General features: G+C 44.0%; 1 protein-coding gene across 3 annotated transcripts in view; it reads right to left on the reverse strand.

Moving 5' to 3' along the window:
- Positions 1 to 19,272, reverse strand: part of CTNND2 (catenin delta 2) — a 434,854-nt gene that overhangs the window by 24,394 nt on the left and 391,188 nt on the right. The window lies entirely within an intron of this gene.

The following is a 19,272-nucleotide window of genomic DNA, read 5'->3' on the forward strand; positions in this document are numbered from 1 at the left end:
GAAGCCCTATTTGCCTCTTTGATGATGATGTTTTCTTTTAAACCTTTTAAGTCTTTGTAGACCAGAGGTTGTTCCCCAAATTCTATTGGGTGCTTAACCCCAGTTCCCCTCCATACCATCCCTTTGGCTTAGATAAGAAAGTTCAAGGAAGGAAACAGAATGAAGAATAGCAACAGTAACTAGGGCAGGGCCGTTAATCCTTAATATTGATGATAAAGAACTCTTTTAATATCTGTCTTTCACCTCCAGCAAAATGACCGCAAAGTTGTGCCCTTCAGCTCAAGACACAGCCAAGGTGTCAAAAATGTGATATGATATCTGCACCTCAGATTGGTTTTTATTTTTAACATATTAAACTTAAAACCAGAGGTTGTTAAATTGTTCCAAGTATAAGAGATAGAAATCCAAAAGAGAAAAGGATTTCAAAGTCATTGAACTTTAAATTGCCACCAGAAATAATCTGATTTTCTTTATCTTACCCTTTTACTGTCCTTCCACCAGTTTCACCAGCTTCAGAAAGTTCCCAGCGTGTTTCTTTATGAAATTGTTTTATTCCCTAAAGCTATTCTCATCTTCATCGTTACTCTCAATGGTCCAGAAAGTGCGAGAATCAAGGTAACTTTGTTCACAGCCTCATGACCATTGGGTCCTCACAGTTTGATGACATGGTGGCCACTCTATTTCCTACAGATCTTTTCCCTTAAGTGTTCCGAGGTCCCTGAATTTATAACCATCTCCTTTTTATATATATTTTTTACCATCCCATAAACATCTCCACGAAGACTGTGTTACTGGAGAGACTTCCGCCAACAGAGCCCAGATGAAGGGGCTAAGTGGTTTTCAGACCCGTCTACACGAGGCTAGTACAGCACACACCTGCCCCATAGCCTCTTATTCTGGAAATCGCGCAGGACATTCAATTCAGATCAGCACGTGAATATCTTAGGTTTGTGTGCAAAGAAATGAATAGAGCTGTTTGTCAAGGCTCAAACCTGTTTTCACCTTGGGTGTCTCTGTTGAGAGAGGTGGAATTAGACAATTGTTCAAGTCAGCCCTTCTGTCCCACGACCGATTAGGACCACGATGACTGGTCAGCTCTGTCTTGGTTTCTTTTCCATAAAATAAGGGCAAAATGATTCAGTCAGTTCGGGGAGTTTTAAATATAGTCCTGCCTGGGCCTCGGACTCTGAGATTCTGTTGAAATTGTTCTGAGTAAGGTCTGGGCGTTGGTATTTTCAAAAGCACTCAGGTGATGTTAATGAATAGCGTGGCTGGGAACCACTGGCTTGGAGTTTCCATGCATATTTGGCAGTAACTAATAGGGTTACAGAATACATTGTAGAGGGCTCAATCCTAGGAGGCCCTTAGGTCTTCGACTCCATTTTGCAGTGTCAGATAAGGCATTGACTTCTACAAGAACAAAAATAGGTCCACCCTCAGAGCAGAGAGGTGCCCCCCGATCCCGCCTGCCGCAATGAGCCCCAATCACACCCGATTACCCAGCAGTCACCACGTGACTCAATTTCCCAGTCTCCACCTTTGATCAGGCAGCTCTGAGACCTGACACAACACCTTCTCTTTTTCTGTCAAATCTTACTCTCGCGGCTCAGTTTTGTGCTAGGTAAACAGAAGGCAGGCAGCACGTGTTCATTCAATCGCTCTTGCTAAATGAATTATGCCTCCAAGGTTTAGGGGAGCTTTTAGCAATACAGCTATGGTTTTCCTTGCCTGCTACGAACAAAATGCTATGACCTCACACTTATGTCTGCTGCAAGCCTGTCCGTCTGCCCAGCTGTGAGGCTGGGCTGGGCCTTATTATTTCCTGGTCTCTAGCCTAGTAGCTGCAATACCGAAGTGCCTAATAAATGCTGCTAGATGGATTCAATGATTTAACGCATTAATTGTTATGAATGCAATGATAATCAATGCCATAGTTCTTACACTCTTACAGTTCTATAACAAGTGAAGGTTATCAGAGCCTTACAGTTTTTTGTTTTCTTAATTTTAGCTTAGGGCAACCTCATCAGTCTCATCTGCTGCTGTTGGTATATCTGTCCTTTACGACGTACTTACTGCTGGGCTGGAGGCAGTGTTGGTTTAGGTAAACTGGTACCTAAAAAAAAAAAAAAAAAAAAAAAAAGAAAGAAAGAAAAAAGTAGCCTACGGATTGCCTACTCTACGTGAAATGGTAATTTCTCTCCGTTCCCCATGTTTCAATGCGAGGTATATAAAATTGTCTCCTCTTTAACCAATCTTGTAAATAATTCTGGTGCATCATTATACCTGCCACATCTGGGCCTGGCTTGGTTCTGATTCCATTCACAGCTCTCAGAGCACGTATATCTTTACCTCTTGCACATGCCCTGCCCCCAATCTCTACTGTTTCTTGCATCCTGCAGCTCAGAAACCACGAGCCGCTGTCCACAGCAAATGCACTCGGTTTTCCCCAAACACAATCCTTAGGAGAGCTGGGGAAAAAGGAGGAGAAGGGAGAGCATATCACATTTCTCATTAGATATGCTCCAATGTCCTTCAGTTTGGGTATAGGAGCCCACACCTGCTGTGAGGTGTGACTTGTGTTCACTGGACTGATGGGCTGGTTTCTGGAGGGGGTCACCTTGTGGGAACATTACTGGGCATGGAACACTGATGACCGGGGTCGCTGCTCTGGAGCAGGAACAGGGCGCTGTGCATGCCAACAGGAGGTGTGCAGGGCATGTGGCTGTGATGGAATGAAATGAGCCAGGCGGGAGTGTTCCCAGACCTTCTCCTCCCTGACCGCCAAAGAGCATCCTGTCACTGCCAGTGGAGCAGGGCAGCGGGCCCCGCCCCTAGCGCTGGATTAGAGAAGGGATGGAGAAGGACACTGCCAGCTGGACCAGGAGGGAAAAGAGATTAGGGAGAGAGCTTGTTCAATCTGCCTAACAAAGAGTTCAGGGTGAAAGTGGAGAGGAAGGGTGAATACCTCAAGGGCTGTTCGGAGAATCTGCTGATGAGGGAGGCTAGAGAAAAGGGGTTAAATACCAAATCTTCATCAACGTGCTTCAGGAGATGAGATTAACAGGGCATGGGTGGATATATGTGTACGTATAACTGATTTACCCTGCTGTACAGCAGAAACTAATACAACATTTTAAATCAACTATACACCAATAAAAATTGAAAAAAACCCAAACAAACAGGGCAATCCCAGGGCATGGGATTTCACGTCACTTATGTTGTGATCTCTGGCCTCTTGAAGAGGTGCCCTTCAGTGACTAGACAATGGTGGGGTGGAAAGTGACAAAGTTAGTGAATATCTACAGCTGTGATGGATAAGTTAAACCGGGAGGTTCCCATCTGCAGTTCTGTTTTCAAAGTGAGTTTTGGAATCTTTATCTTCTATACTTAGAATTTAGATGTAACAAATCTTTTCTAGTGATAAGTGACATCTCTGACTTGGACAAAAGCTTCAGAAAATAATTAACGTTGAAGATGGAGAACAGTTTTCTTTCCACTGAGGATATTAATTGGCTCCCCGAAATAGATACTAAGACACAGTTATGCCAGTATATGTTTTTCCTCTCTTTGAAAACAGCTCTGGAGCTTCCTTAATTTGATAAGATTTATCTGGCATCTAAACAAGGATTTCTCAGGAGGCATACAGAGACTCTTTAGTTCTGAAGTAACAAATACAAGCTTTTTGTGTTAAGCTGTCCTTGAAGTCTCTCGGCCCATAGAGCTTGTCAATTCAAATTTGCAATGATGACTTGAGACATAAAGAAAGTGTGGTGAAAATCCTTGGGGCTTAAAGCGAACCAAGTTCATCCACTCATTCAACCCAGAACACTTAGAGCTTGTACTTCAATCACTTTGTCAGGAACCTATTTTTCAAGTGAAAGTTAAAACCTGAGTTGTTGCCATCTGCTGAAAAAGGTAACCAGCTGAGATACTGCTCACTTAAGAAAACGTGATTGCTCAAAATTGTGCCAGTTTTCCAGTCATTTTTTAAGTGGAATAAACCTATTGATGTAATCACATGAAGAGAAAGAAAAGATTCCAAATTAGCGGTAGTTATACAAACATCCTCCTTACTTCAGTAAAAGGTATTATAGAGAAAAACATGGAAATAGAATATTCAGAGTCTGTGTGATTGAAGACCAAGCCAGATTTTGCCTGTCGATGAAACCACAGCTCCTCTTGGCTATAATAAAACAAGCTTCCATCTATTTTTAAGGTAAACTGTTTGTTAAAAGATTCATTAAAACTAATTCCATCAACAATTCCTAAAGCTATTAGAGTTAAATATTTAAACTAAATCTTAAGGGCCAAAAGGAAGTATTTGCAGAAGTAAATACCACCTGACATACCCGGTTACTTTCATTAGTTTGTTTCAGCTCTGGTGCTTCTAATGAAATTTAATTAAATTGATTTGGCTACTTAAGGATACATAAGGATAAGAGTCTTCTGCAGTATGTACCATCTTTTAAAAGCAAAAACTGAGTAAATCCATTTTAGGAATTCAATTTATTACCATTGAACTAATTCTAAAGAAACAATATTACTGAGAAGATTTGACAAGTTGGAAAGAAATTGATATAATTTGGTCGAAGAAAGTATATCATGGTTAACTAACCGTCATTAACTGGTGCCAAACGGAATGCAGAAAACCACCTGGCAAATTGAAATAAGACCGGCTCAGGCCTTTTGTTTCCCTGGCATCACTTTGGAGGCCTTAAAACAAAGATCTGATGTGGATGATCTTTACCAATGGCCTTTGTGTTCCAGCTAGTGCTGCAAAGTTACATTTGGTGCGAAACTGTACAAAGTCCCATCTTCAAGTTGACAAATCCAAATGTCTGGCTTCTAGCAGCAAAGTCATTCTGACATTTGAAAAGCCAGGTATTTTGCATCTATACTTATCAGCGGCCAACAAGTTCAAAGCTCACCCTGGGTCCCAACCTCAATGTCTGCACATTCCGCGCTGCTTCAGAATGCCTTAATCCATGGAAATGGAAGCAGAGCCACGGAAGGAGCCCTCGCTGATCTTAAACTCTGGGGTAGCCACATGGCTGCGGTTTGTTTACTAAACATTAGTAAGTACCTGTGCTGGGTACAGGGGCGAGAACAGAGACAGGTAGGCACGGCTCCTGAGGGGAAGATAAAGGGGAGATGGACGTTTAAAACAGGATTATATCACATTGCATTTCTGAAAGAGCCAGGAAGAAAAAGGCACAGGTTTTTATGAGGGATCTTTACTAGCCTTGGAGAGTTGGAGAGGGAGGTTACCTTGGGGAAGAGACAAACTGAGATTGAAATAGCCAGGCTTGGTGGGAGAGGAGGGAAGGCATTCTTGGCTGAGGAATGAACCTTCGCCCATGCAGTGCAGAGGCACTGAGGTTGAGGAAGGTGAGCTTGGAGAGAAGGGTAGGAAAGTGAGAGAAACTGGAAGCCACTGAGAAGTTTTAATCAGGAGACTGACTGGGCCAGGTTTGGATTTATAAAAGTGCATTCTGAATTTTTAAGGGAAAAGAGATTGAAGATGGTGAAGGAGATTCCACGAAACCAAGCAGGCAGCAATCTCATCAGGCCTAGGGACAGATGATGTGAAAATAAGGATGGGAGAGGTAGGTGGATTTGAGAGATATTCAGAGTATAGAATCAGCAGGGCTTGGTGCCAAATGTAATGGGATAAGGAAAAAGGAGGTATTAAATAACTCCTGGAATTCTGGAAAGAACAACCAGGTGGGTTAGGTGCTCTTTATAGAGATGGGCAACAATGGAGGAAGAATAGATTTGGGGAAGATATTGAGAGGTACGTGTTAGATGTGTGGAAGGTTAGAGCTTGTGAGCTAGTTCAGTGGAGATGTCACAGGGGTTGTTGTGTATGTGTGAGCTTAGAGTTCAGGAGTGAGGACCACACAGAGAAATAAATGTGGATGCCATTGGCCTTCAAATGTATTTAAAAACCATGAGCCTGGGGCTTTCCCAGTGGCACAGTGGTTAAGAATCTGCCTGCCAATGCAGGGGACACAGGTTCGAGCCCTGGTCCGGGAAGATCCCACATGCCATGGAGCAACTAAGCCCGTGTTCCACAACTACTGAGCCTGCGCTCTAGAGCCCGCGAGCCACAACTACTGAGCCCACGTGCCACAACTACTGAAGCCCATGCACCTAGAGCCTGTGATCTGCAACAAGAGAAGCCACGGCAATGAGAGGCCCACACACCACAACGAAGAGTAGCCCCTGCTCGCCACAACTAAAGAAAGCCCACGAGGCAATGAAGACCCAACGCAGCCAAAAATAAGTAAGTAAATAAATAAATAAATTTATTAAAACAAACAAACAAACAAACAACCAGGGGCCAGATGAGGTCATCTCCACTAGACGGTATAGGATGAAAAGCAAAGATGCCTCAGGGAAGACCAGAAGTCTGCAAAAAAGACTGAGATGGAGGCTTGCAAGTTCAGAGAACACCCACGGGAGAGCGGCAGTGGAGAAGCCTGGGAGGAGATCGTGTAAGGGAGGAGGATGTGGCCAGAACTGCTACAAATCCATTTACTTTTCTTCCCAGACACACACCTGGACCACATGTCCCAGCCTGCCTTACAGTTTGTATGGCCACGTGATGGAGATCCAGCTAAATAATGCACCCTTCCCCCAAAGATATCAATGTCCTAGTTACCTAGAACCTGTGATAGGCTACCTTATGTAGCAAAGGGACTCTGCAGGTGTGATTAAGTTAAAGATATTGAAAGAGGGAGATTATTCCGAATTATCTGAGTGGGCCCAATGCAATCACAAGGGTCCTTAAAGAGACATGCAAGAGGGTGGCATTTAGAGAAGGTGATGTGACCATAGAAGCAGAGAAAGAAAATCAAAGGAGCTATGCTGATGGCTTAGAAAATGGAGGAAGGGGCCACTGGCCAAGGAGAGTGGCAGCCTCCAGAAGCTGGAAAAGGAGATGGATTCTCTAGACAGCTTCAGGAAGGGGTGCATCCAGAACCAACACTTTGATTTCAGCCCAGTGAAACCCAGTTTGCACTTCTGACCTCGAGAACTGTAAGATCATGAATTTGTGTTTCTTGAAGCCACTAAGTTTGCTGTAATCGGCTAATGCAGCAATAGGAAACTAACAGAGAGCAATGAATTTGTTTTAAAGCCATGTTTATTTGGGGGTGTGCTAGACACAATTGATTAGACTTGTGGACAACTTAAGATGATTAAATACCTGCAACAAGGTACTGCGACAGGATGTGAATATAATTTTCTTCCATTGTCTGTGTTTTGGCTAAGGTCCCAAAGCAGTGAATACCAGATGCCCCATTGCTCCATATATACCCTCAAAATAAAGAATTAGATCATCCATTCACAGTTGTGAAAGTGGAGGACAAAATAAGGTCCTGCAGCGTTAAGACATGCTCCATCTCCAGATTGTATAAGATTAGGCTGAGAAGTCACTAGTGGGTGGAGAATGCCAGTGGGGAGGGCTTCCTCGGAGGCAGTCAATGGGCTGGGCATCCCCCATCCTTCCTCTCCTGAAGCCCAGGAAGTGAACTCCTTATTCTGCCTGACCACAGGCTCTCTGGAGTTTGGGGGTCGCAGGGACTGGTGTCTGCAGTACCATTATCAGGGTGATGCACAGACTCAGTGCCAGAGGTGGACCAACCATGGAGCTTAAGAAGCTTAGGTCTCAGGCCTGTCCACTGCATGGCCCCCCTCCAAGGCCTGTAGGAAATTTTATATTCATAAAGTATATTCTTCTTAAACAGGATTACCCAAACTACCTAAGCTACAGGGCGCAAAATCTATATCCACTCTGGTCTATGTGCAGTGGAGTAGCAGAAGCCTGAGGTGGATGGAGAGTTCGGAGCAGTTAGCTGGAGGCGGCCAGGTCCAGGCCAGGAGTCCTCAGTTGGAGGCTGGTACTGGTGAGCAAACTACACTACTGCCCCTATGAGAGAAGGAGCCAGCATGTGGGGATAGGCGGGATACGGATGCCAGGCTACAACCTCATGGGCCGGGCTCTCTCTCCTCTCTGCTCATCCCCCTTCCCTGCCAGAGCCTGATGGGGGGGGGGTGCACGGGGACATAGGAAGGAACAGCTTCTGAGAGGGCGGGGTGGGGTGGGGCAGATGGAGGCAGGAAGAGAGAAGAAATTGATCATGTTCTTTCTTCCCAGTCAAATTAAGGCTTTCTTAGACGTAGTTTATCCCATCTACTGGGATCCACTGAAAAGGTGGGGTGAGTTTGAATGAACTGCCCAAAGTAAACAACAAGAATGGTGGTATATTTACATTAAACTTAGTGAGTTTCTTTTCTAATTTGAAAAGAGATATGCACCCCAATGTTCACAGTACCACCGTTTACAGTAGCCAAGACATGGAAGCAACCTAAAGGATAGATGACAGATGATAGATCTGTCCTCTGCCATCAACAGGTGAATGGATAAAGAAGATGTGGTACATATATACAATGGAATATTACCCAGCCATAATAAAGAATGAAATAATGCCATTTGCAGCAACATGGATGGACTTAGAGATGATCATACTAAGTGAAGTAAGTCAGACAAAGACAAATATCATTTAATATCACTTACATGTAGAATTTAAATACATGAGACAAATGAACTTATTTACAAAACAGAAATAGACTCACAGACATAGAAAACAAACTATGGTTACCAAAGGGGAAAGGCGGGTGTATAAATTAGGAGTTTGGGATTAACAGATACACACTAATATATATATAAGAGATAAACAACAAGGTAAGGTCCTACTGTAGAGCATAGGGAACTACATTTAATATCTTGCAATAACCTATAATGGAAAAGAATCTGAACAAGAATATACATACACGTACATATATATGTATGTACGTGTATGTATACATACATATATATATATATATATAAACTGTATATATATGTATAAGTGAATCACCCTGCTGTATACCTGAAACTAACACGACATTGTAAATCAATTATACTTCCAAGAAAAAAAAAAAAAAAAGCTTAGCAAGTTTTCTAGTTCCTGATTCAATCCTTTTCCTCTGCCTTTTGTCTCTGGGGTACTTTCGGAGGTTCTGATTTAAAATGTTACAGTAAAGCCACCTGGCAGAGCAGAGGCAGGAAGGAAACATTCAGCTTGGACACCGCTCGTGAGGATTTTCCCCAACTTGGAGGTCCAGTCCCACAACAGCTCTAACTACTCACTTCTTGTTTAGAAACTGCCATGTGCATCGATTTCCACTTTTGCAGAATTGATTTTTGCTTCTGTTCCCATTTGTGCCTTTGTTTTTGGACAGATATCATATGATTAGTGTCTGCGAATTGTCTCCGAGAGGTTAGGGGACCTCATGAAGGAGGACCTTATTTGTCGATACAAAAATCAACACGCGAATGTGTGTCATAGCTGAGTTTAACCTCACCCTTTTTGTTTCCGACCCCAGCTTGACACACAGTGATTTAGAAAAGAAAGAACTCAAGGAGCTACAATTTTGAGTCTTGAGGACACTGCACTCAGGTTGTTTAAGAGTCTGGCCAAAAGTCTTCACGTCCTTCCAGTCATCTCTTGGTGAAGAATTTTCCAGCACAGTAGAAAGATTAATAAATTCCTGGTAGGCAATTTCCTTGCTAAAATGACAGCTCTACAGTCGTTTAATTTATTTCTATAGAGGATTTACCACCTTTCCATCACCATCTTAGATACTCCCCAAGTAAAAATCTCTTAATTTTCAAAATGGCAACATGCTAAAGCGAGTATAAAAGTATTTCTTGCTCTTCTTGCTGCAAAGCTTAAAGATCAAAATTTTGAATTTTGATCATGTTGTGTTTTTTTCCTTGACAGTATTTCAAAATATCTTTCTAGTTCTCGCTGCAATCCAGTATTGATTTTTAAATATCCAGCTGGTGAGGTTGATGAGGGATGTGAAGCATGAAATGTGACTTCAGTTCGCAGCGGTCAGGACCACTGGCTCATCTAGGTATAGAGGTCAGTCTCCTGGAAGCAGCGAAAGACAACACGGAACGCTGTGTCCACTCTCTCATCCACTGTAGTTTGGACATTTGAGGAAATCTGCAGGCACCCCCTTCCCTATCCATAATTACTTATTGATTTCTTGTTTTGTGAGTGCAGTGGTGGCAAGGGCCAACGAAATGAATCCCATGGCAGTAAGAAAAGAGAGTCCTGCGCGATTCAGGCCATGAAGGGCATGACTCCACTCCCATCAAAGCTCATTACTCACTGGCTGAATGGTACCCGCAGCCTGAGAGTCTATCTTTAAAGATTAGTTTTATGCTTTGTTTCTCTCATTCAAATGGCAATAGTGAATACAATATTGCTATCCGTAGAAACACCACCTTTTTCTGTTTCAAGCACAGATGGTTGGGCATTCTTTGAGACAAGCTCATCATGCAAGATCCCAACGTTTCACATGGTGGGTAGGGGGATAGGGTGCCCTACAGGAACACAACTGTAGAAACACGGGGACACGACTATTAGTGGGGGTAAAATGAGTCTGGTTTCGAACCCTGGTGATTGTCAAGAGGTTGGATTCTGACCTTTGATATGTCTTTGATTTGATCCCTGCATTTATTTATTTATTTATTTATTTTTTGCGGTACGCGGGCCTCTCACTGTTGTGGCCTCTCCCGTTGCGGAGCACAGGCTCCGGACATGCAGGCTCAGCGGCCATGGCTCACGGGCCCAGCCGCTCCGCGGCATGTGGGATCCTCCCGGACCGGGACACGAACCCGTGTCCCCTGCATTGGCAGGCGGACTCTCAACCACTGCGCCACCAGGGAAGCCCTGATCCCTGCATTTATGAATGAAGGATTTTAATTCGCTCATAGAGTGGTTGAGTAGATGCTGTTCTCTCTGAAGCCCTTGGAGATACGTAGAGCAAAATAATGAGCCTCAGCATTATAAGCCGAACACTGGACAAATTGTCTACTTGACAATAGGGACCAACGTGTCCCTTTCCATGATGATTGTCTACTTGACAATAGGGACCGCCCTGTCCCTTTCCATGATGACTTTACAGGGACTGTTTTAAAGGCTCAGCATGTTTCCTTGGCGAGCAGCCCATGGAGAAGCAAGACAGTAGAACAGAGGTGGTGCCCCCTCAGTTAACATCACCGTCTTCTGGTACCCAGTGCTCAGAGACATTCTCACCGTGATGCCCCGAGGCTTCCTGCTACTTCTTCACTCCATCTCAGGACACGTCTGTGCCTCAGAGGACAGAGCAGATTCATTGTACCTGGAGCTCCACGACTTCCCGTAGATCCGTCACCCTGAGAAGGGTTCCCATGGTATCGCACAGGATGGCCTGGGATGACTCCATGTTGCTATTGTGGCTTTTCTCAGAACCTTCTACGGTGGTCTGGAGTTCCCAAGGGTCTTTGCTGGGGCAGAGGGGTCTTACCTGCTGAGTCCCATTGAGACCCAGAGACCAGTGCTTGTCTGAAGGTGCAGATGGGAGCCGGGGAAGGACAAAAAGCTGCTGTGCTGTGCTGGCATATTCACCCTGGGGCTCTAGGAACATGTCCTACATAAGGCAGATGTCATGGGAGTTGGCAGGGGACCTCCTGGCTGGCACCTTGACCTAGGGGCCGACCACGACCAGGTAGGAATTAACCACCATCCAGTGCAACATTCAGGCATGCTGGCTGTAATTCTTTAATAAGAGGTTATTTTGCCCCAACGTGAGAGCAAATGTGAAGATCTTGTTTGCATTTCTGATAATTAAACACTAACATAGAACTATTTTAACTAGAATTGAAAGAAGATTTTGATTCAAAGCCTAAGAATCATATGCTAAATCTTGTTCAAGTCTGAGTTCAAGTGATAAACAAGCTTACATTTTAAGTGACTGCTATGTAAATAACATTTGAAAGCAAAATGGGCCACGCCAATTTTAAAACCAAAGCCTGTTAATGGAATTTGTGTTTAGGAAGCCCCACTATATTGGTCTTGGACCTAACGTCTCACAAAGACCAGCAGTGATCTGTACTGGCTGAGAATGAGATAAACGTCAATTTTTCTTATCATTAAGCTGATGGCTGCATTGACAACCTTCATGGACACTGGTAGCCAAGAGGGAAATTTAGAAGGTTGCAGAAACAGAGAAATCAAAGTAAGTATGAACTGCAATGTTTAAAAATAAATTTATTTATTTTATTTATTTACTTTTGGCTGTGTTGGGTCTTCGTTGCGGTGCACAGGCTTCTCATTGCAGTGGCTTCTCTTGTTGTGGAGCACGGGCTCTAGGTGCACGGGCTTCACTAGTTGTGGCACGTGGGCTCAGCAGTTGTGACTCGTGGGCTCTAGAGCGCAGGCTCAGTAGTTGTGGTGCATGGGCTTAGTTGCTCTGCAGCATGTGGGATCTTCCTGGACCAGGGCTCAAACCCGTGTCCCCTGCATTGGCAGGTGGATTCTTAACCACTGTGCCACCAGGGAAGTCCCTAAACTGCAATTTTTAAAAAAGTTAAACCATTTACCTTATTTTTGCCAAAGATGTAGACATGCTTCATTTAACTTATTTCATTTACTTCATTCTTGTTTTCGAGCACATAGTCACACAGTCTTTTTCAGGGAGCATTTGTTCATAATATACATTTAAGGTATCCGTTCAGAATTCCATTCATTAGGAGTTGACATTAATTATGCTACAGTTGGGGGCAAGTCTCACTGCAATTTCTATGAAGAAATGACTTGTAAGTTTGTAATACACATCCTCCCCAAATTAATATCTGAACCAAGGGGGAAAATTGTTTTTTCTATCAAAGTACAAATAAATCTTATCCAGTTATTAAATATAATAGCACCATTAATGCTCCTTATGATGCTTAAAAGTCATGCTTTAAAAGTCTGAATTGAAAATTTATTTCTTTTTATTGAAGTATTGTTGATTTACAATGTTGTGTTCATTTCCAGTGTACAGCAAAGTGATTCAGTTATCATTCACCTAAATTAATTTGCTCTACAGTTATATCAGATGGAATGATCTTTAATTCAGATGCGGTGAAGAGGTCGGAAAAGTGATTTTCACAGGAGGTGATATTAAAAAAAATATTCAGGGAGGCAGGTAGGGTGGAAGGTGGAGTACAGATGTTTGGAAAGGCTCCACAGGGTGGGAGACAAGGAGGGAGAGGGAACTGGAAGCACAGAAGTTAGGTACAGCTGGTGGCTGAGTGCAGGCAGAGCAGGGATTAAATGGAGAGCTAGGCTGCGGCTGCACCTGAAAGGTCTCACGGGCTGCGCTAAGATGTCTGGATTCCTTCCTGCGGGCAGTGGGAGCCACTGAGAGGTGCAGTAGTAACTTAATCAGATGTGCTTTTTAGGAAGTTCACCCCGGCTGTCCTTTGGAGAACAGACAGGAGTGGAGGAAGCCAGACGGCACAGAGACCAGTTAGGATGGGGGTTGATAATCCAGAAGACAGAAGCAGCTTTTCATGGCCATGACCGTGGAGAGAGATGGATGGAGACAGAAGACTGGGGTTTTCTGGTGGGTTTGACGCAGGTGTGTGAAGGAGAGGAAAGAGCCAGTGGTGGTTCCTGGGTCCTGTCTAGGGTGACAGGTGGAGGGCTGTGATCAGAGAACGCAGGGAGAGGAGCCGGATCCAGGAACAGTGGGCTCACGTGAGGTGCTGCAGGCATCTGAGTAGGTCATCTAGCGGTTGGCTAGATATATGGAGAGGCCGGGCCTGGAGAAAGAGATGCAGGAGACCACTACACGTGGCTGGTAACTGAACCCAAGGAAGGGCTCCAGACACCCAGCAAGAGGCCGTGCGCGAGATGAGAAAGATCTAAACACAGAGCCCTGAGTGACACCAACATTTAGGGAATGAACAGGAAGACGAGCCCATAAAGGATGGAGGAGGGACAACCAGAGAGCCTGAGGCAGGGGACAATGGTGTCACGGGGAGTCGGGAGACTTTCTGAGAGTGACGCTGGTTATCACATTTTCAAACTATCAACGTACAGGGTCACAGCAGGGCCTCTTATCAGAGGGACACGGTATGCTGTTTCCTAAGCCAGGGTCTGACCTCACCCCTTCTCATTCCAACCCTCTGCACCACCCTCAATCCAACGAGCATGTCTTCAGCATCCTCGACCTGCCACGTACACAAATTCCGCACTAAAATGGAATAAAAGCATTCTAGCTACCTCTAAAACCCTGACAACTTTCATTGTCACCACTGGGCTTCCTACAAGACCCTATGTGTGTAGTTTGGTTTACCTACACCCCATCATGCAAGAGTCTTTGCTTTGGGGCTGTGCAGACATTGCCAGTATCGTTGGCTGGCACAGCTGCTTAGGAGAAAGACTGTGGGAAGGGGGCCCTGGATTAGGCATCGAGGGGCTGGAAAGAGGGAAGACGAACAAAGAAAGGGAATCGTGAAAATGTGGGTGAAGGTGAACAACGATGACAATGATAAAATGAAATACTAGGATCCAAATGTCCAGCTGCCTGTGGACAGGATGGCAAAGAGCATTTGTCAGCCAAACGGCATGAAAACTGTTCTAGGATTCACAGCAGTTAACTCCCACTGGTATGTGACTCTCCAGCCGACAAAGCTCTTAGATGACCACCGTCCCCTTTGAGGTCATCAGCGATGTGGCCAGGTAGGTGTATGGGGTTTACCTCACGGATGAGGAAAGCAAGGGACGGGAATGGGACCAATGGGGAGATGCCTGCAGTCTCCATGAAAAGATGTGAAGGTTCTCGGATGCAAGGGTTGAGGAAAGTTCCAGTCCCTGATACATAAAGCAGAAGGAAGCCATTGCAGAGGTCCATTTTAGACCATTTTTAGAGGTTATTTACTTTTCTGGAGACTCTATGTCAGGAACCTGCCCACCCACCAGGTTCAGATAGCTGGATACAAAACAACACCAGCGCATCTCTGATCCCCGACTGTGAGGCCCGGTGAATCGTCCCTGTCCCTCTGAGGAGTGGGTCACAGGACTGCCCAAGGTCAGATGCTGCACCGATGGGCAGAGAGGCTCACGTAACTTGCCCAAGGTCATGCTGCTGGTAAGTGGCAGGGGTGTGCCCTTAACCTCTGGCTGTTTGATTCTAAGTCCTGTGCTCTTTGTACTTCACCAGCTAGTACAATGAGCCTTCCAGGAACTAATACACTCCCAGGCTTCATTAGTTGAAGTTCAGTGCCCAGCACCAGGGAAGAATAGTCTCATTATTCTCTTTCTTCTCCTGCAAATCAACTTGGAAGAATATATTCATTTTGGGGTGCTACATTATGAAAGGGATGCTGACAAACTTGCACGCACGTGGAAAAGTGATAGCAATGGTGAAGGTCGTGGAAACTATATATTACAACTGAGCATGAGTTGTGGGAATGAAAAATATTGCCTGCCGTATCAGTAAGCAAAGGATGCTGCAGCCATCAAGCCATCACATTACAGCCGCCCTGACAGTGAGCCCTGAGGGAACTCAGGATGGAGCCAAGATGCCCCCCATCTAGCAGTCAGCCACTGCAGCTACCCCCTGACGGTGCCCCCTGAGGAGACTTAGGATGGGAAAGCACAGGATACTGGCCCCAGAGAGCTGAGGTGCACATCAAAGCAATGATTTCAGTGAGCCCAGACTCTTGCATCTTCCCGTACGCAGAAAATCACTAAGCTCCTTAACTTGAGATGTCTGGTTTTCTTTAATGAACAGGCATCTTTTGATATTCCGACTACCTGGTCTTTGTTGTAGAAACTCCTATGTATCCTGGCTTCCCCTCTTACTTCTTTGGAGCAGTCCCTCAGAGTCACCTGAGATGCTGGGTCCCAGGCTTAAGTCCTCAGTTTTGTACACCAAATAAAACATAACTTTTAACTTTTAGGTTGTGCTTTTTTTTTTCAGTCAACAGTTGTAATAATAATAAATGTTGCTATCCCTACAACTGAGAAGGGATGGCCTTGTACAGAATTGGTTAACTTCAAAAACAGGAAGGCTATCATAGAGAAGAGAAATTAGACCTTTTAGTATGCAGTTGGAGGGCAGATGTTGCAGATAGGGAGATTTTTGCTTAATGTAAGAAGTTCTGAAAAATCATGGTCACCCTGAAATGGAATAAAATGCCCCATTAGGTAGTGATTACAATGAATATTTAAGATATTTGAACAAAAGCAAATGACTACTGGAGCTGATACTGCCTTTCTTCTTTTAGTAAAATAACCGCTTTCCTCCTGCTACCAAGTTTTAGCAGGTATCACGGCGGCCCACTTTTCCTGTCCTCCCCCACAGCTGGGTACCTGGCCGTGGCCACATGACTGAGTTCTTGCTCCTGGGAGGAGAGCAGGAGTTTGCTGCTTGCTTCAAAGAGCATGACTTGCCCTCACTCATCCTTTCTCTCTTCCTATGGGCTGGAATGAGAGGGGAAGAGCTAAGCTAGGGAGCTTTGTCCACACACGCAAGGATGACACCCTAGTACAAGGCAGAGTAACAAGACGGGTCCCAGGGTTACCTGCTGACCCTGGACCACCTGCCTAACCAGCTACAGTTCCATGAGAGGAAAAGAGAGACCTGTTTAGCTGGAGCTTCTCTATTTTTGAGTCTCTCTGTTAGAGTGGCTTAGCCTGGGTCCTAACCAAAAACGATTTTTTGGAGATGTACATAGGATTAAGGTATTATATAAGGGTTTGTAAGAGATGATTTCTATAATAATTGTACATACACACCCCCAGCAAATTTATCTCCTTCCAAAATGAGTTGTCCCAACAGACCATACCATAGTCAAACATAATCAGTCTACTATGTCAGTGACCTTGTTTTTTTAAAGTACCAATGTTCAAAAAAGTCAAGAACTTTTGATCTCCTGCTTTTCTTTTATCCCTTTATCAAGTCTGTTCCAAGGCTCATCTTCTTTTCCCTTAGAAAACATCCTCTTCAAAAATACAGTACAGATGATAAAGACATTTTAAAGTTCTCTCTGTGGTTATCTAATCTTAAGGATTGGTTTAAAAAAATACAAAAACGTGATGCATTATTTAGCCTGCCAGTGATAACATTCTTCTTCAGTTATTAATTTTCCCTTGGAGAAAATCAGAAGTCCAGGCCTCACTGAAGTTGAAGATTTGGATAATACAAATGTTTTGGCTCACAATGTATCAGGAATCCAACATAATTTGGTCAGCACTCCCGGCCAAAAGAATATTCTGATGTACTAAATGGATTTCTAAGTAAAATAAAGTAGCTGAGCTAATGAATTGTGATTCTTGCCTCTGTGCTTGGGTCCTAGGAGGAAATAAGCCAGTGTCAGATGGACCTTTAATTCTGTCTCATAGATATGCCATTTTTATTTCAATTTCCATCTCTCTACTCATGTTTCTCCTCTTAGACATAACGCCCTTTCCTCTTACCTCCTAACTTATGCGCACTCTACAGATTCAAGATTTTGCTCTATAATTTTCCTTCTCTTAATTTATCCAGTAAACCTGTGGTACAACATAACTCTGAATCTAACGTAGTTGCCGATTGTTGTTCCATATTTCATTTTTATCCACAGTAGCTGCTCTACGTGTCATGTTTTCTTTGGAATTCTTCCTTTTCTAAGCCTATACTAGGTGTTTAATAAATAGATTTGAAGCATGGATAATTAAAAGACATGGATCAGGCATTTTTTAAATGATATATTCATTGTCAATGAAGAACAAAATGGAAATCTATTGTCCTGCTGATTAAAAACAATTCATAAGGATGAATGAATTTGGGTTTTCTCACCAAAGGACCTTTCAAAAAAGAAAAGCTTCTGTGCATTTTGAGCTTTGCTATTAGCAGCACTTATACTGAGCATAAAGTCCTCATTCCATATCACGACTGCATAATATGGAAGTTATTAAGAACATCTCTTGGGACTTCCCAGGTGGCACAGTGGTTAAGAATCAGCCTGCCAATGCAGGGGACACAGGTTCGAGCCCAGGTCCGGGAAGATCCCACATGCCGCAGAGCAACTGAACCTGTGTACCGTGACTACTGAGCCTGCACTCTAGAGCCCGCGAGCCACAACTACTGAAGCCTGGGTGCTGCAACTACTGAGCCCATGTGCCGCAACTACTGAAGCCCGTGCACCTAGAGCCCGTGCTCTGCAACGAGAAGCCCGCACACCGCAATGAAGAGTAGCCCCTGCTTGCCGCAACTAGAGAAAGCCTGCGCACAGCAACCCAATGCAACCAAAAAAAACAAAACAAAACAAAAAAAAACAAAGAAAACAGCTCTTTCTCAATACTTTAAAATCCTGGGTCAATGAAAAACATCACCATCAGCTTCTCCAGACCATCTTTCTTGAGTCTCCTCACATGAACCACATTTTAAACCCTCTTTAGCTCTTGAGTTTTAGCTCCATTAAATTTCTGTCAACACATTCTTTTTTTTTTTTTTCATGGAAAGAGAGAGACAATTACACTTTCTGAACCCTACTACCAACACAGGAAAAAACTAAGATGGAAAACTCATACTACTATTCAACAAATAACTTGTAGAGTCTCTAAAAGCCGTTTCCCTTCAATGCAAAGAAGTATGAGAAGGTGCATTTCAGCAAAGAGATGTTCGGGATCCGAGGGAAAGTGGAGTTTATTTGAGGCAGTAATATTTCATTGAACTTCTGGAGCCACCGATTCAGAATGACCAGCTCTTTTCTAATTTATAGCGTGTTCTTCATGTCTGGCTGCCTGTTTAGCTGAAGGATCCTGTCCTGGGAGAGAATTCATTTGTCTCCTGGAAGAGTCCTGGAAGGAACCACGTAGGGATGCTGGGATGTGCATTTCAAACAGCATGGAACCCAAAACACTTTCGATGAACAGCAAGATACGTAGGAAAGGATATAATTAATTCAGAACACTCCCCTAACCCTTAATTTTGCAATGTTTCAGCCTAAACATACTTCCTCTTAAGGAACAGAAAAATCTTGAAAGAGAATTTTGAAATATATGGGCTAAACTTTAAAGTACAAAGTAATGAATGCTTACGGGAAACAGAAAGACCTCGGGGAAATCTAGAAATAGACTAACTTAGTAGGACCAGTATTAAATATTTACTTTTTCCCACTGGCTTAGAAAACGACAGATTTTCCCTCTGGCAAGATGGGTCTTGCCCCCTCTGATGTGAGCCTCTTGCTGTGACCCCACCTCCCGATCCCAAGACTGGGAGGCTGAGGACCAAGGTGGCAATGACTTTCAGCTCCCCCTCTCCCTCCATGCAGGCTGCCAAGGGCTGCAAGGAGGTGCTCTGGGCAGCTGTTGATGGAAGCCCTGTTCACGGTTTTTGAAATCCTATGGAGATCGA

Source organism: Phocoena phocoena, chromosome 3 (assembly GCF_963924675.1).
Source record: "Phocoena phocoena chromosome 3, mPhoPho1.1, whole genome shotgun sequence".
NCBI lineage: Eukaryota > Metazoa > Chordata > Mammalia > Artiodactyla > Phocoenidae > Phocoena > Phocoena phocoena.